The sequence below is a fragment of the Amaranthus tricolor genome, chromosome 4 (genome assembly GCF_026212465.1).
Source record: "Amaranthus tricolor cultivar Red isolate AtriRed21 chromosome 4, ASM2621246v1, whole genome shotgun sequence".
In the NCBI taxonomy this organism is placed as follows: domain Eukaryota; kingdom Viridiplantae; phylum Streptophyta; class Magnoliopsida; order Caryophyllales; family Amaranthaceae; genus Amaranthus; species Amaranthus tricolor.
Window position 1 is genome coordinate 20,918,756 of NC_080050.1, and position 1,479 is coordinate 20,920,234.

Genomic DNA, 1,479 nt, shown 5'->3' on the forward strand with positions numbered 1-1,479 from the left:
AAATGAATATAACTTAATTTAATTTTTTATGCTTTTAATTTTTTATTAATAGTAATTAAAATATGAAAATTGTAATAAATGGCTGAAAATCAAGGAAAAGGAAAAGAATTTTTTAGTGGGTTATTGAGCGGCAATAGCTCTAGGCCGACTTTACTGAGAGGGGATCCCCATGAGAGGGGGGTTACGGGATCTGCAAGGCGAGCAAGGCAAGAACAGGCGGCCAGACATAGTCAGGCCCAACGTTCAACTACCCTAGACCATGTGCGTAGTTGCTTTGAGCGCCAGAGTAGCTTGCATAGTCATACGGTCGGCTCAGGTGACGATGATACTGATTACAACGATTCTGTTAGTTGGGAAGAGTCTGTCGGTCAGGATGAGTCTACCGGTCATCCTGTTGATTGGACGCTCATCTGAGGGCATGCCGGTCAGTTTAGGATTAGAGGGCATAGCGCGGCTGGCACTTCTGATCACGCAGGAGTCAGACAGGTTGAGCATGCGGCGCCACGGAGGAGGAGGCGCTCACAGTCCGCGGACATGGACTGGTTGATCACATCACCCCAACCCGGGGGCCCTGTTGACAACACTTTAATACCCAGATACGGTGGGCACGTAGCAAAGGTTATATTTGAGGGATCGGAGCGCACCCTTCCAATTTTGGAATGTCGTCCTAGGAAGAGGACGTTGGATGCAATCATCAGACTTCAGGACATGTCTGATAAACTGTACAGGGTGTTACCTGCCACTCTTCTTGGCCGTCTGCCGTATATAATGCACCAGCACATTGATAGTGCTCTCATTACGGTATTTGTGGAAAGGTGGCAGCCTGATACCAACACCTTCCACATGCCGTGGGGGGAGATGACCATAACGTTGCACGACGTACAACGCATCTTAGGAATTGGCATTGACGATTCACTTCCCGTTGAACCTGCTGATCGTGATTGGCAGCTTGGCCTGGCCAGCCTGTTTGGAGAGCCAATGTCGGAGCTGCGTGGAAAGGGGCACTTCACCAGCGGCAGCATTAACGTTGGTGTATCGTTGCAGCTATGCCACCGTTCTCAGTCTATGGAGACTCAGGCTACTGCGTACTACATGGGTATAGTGGGTTCCACGCTGCTCATGGATAAGACTAGAGTCGGGATGCGGCCTCACCCTGTTGTTGCTGTCACTGCTGATCAGGATGACATTGCTTGGGGTGCAGTGACGCTTGCTAACATGTATCGCCAACTGGGTATGGCGACAAGGACTGGGGGCAAGACTATTGCTGGTTGTCTGACACTGTTGCAGACATGGATTTACGAGTACTTTCCAGCCTTCCGCCCCCATCCGCGTCAAGTTGACATGTCGAACAAGACTAGGGCTGAGATGTGGTCCCCGCAGAAGCCAATCTGTGAGCTGAGCAGACTGAGAGACTATAGGAGCATACTAGACGCCATGACAGAGACACAGGTTTTGTACATGACCTCACACATCGTTATA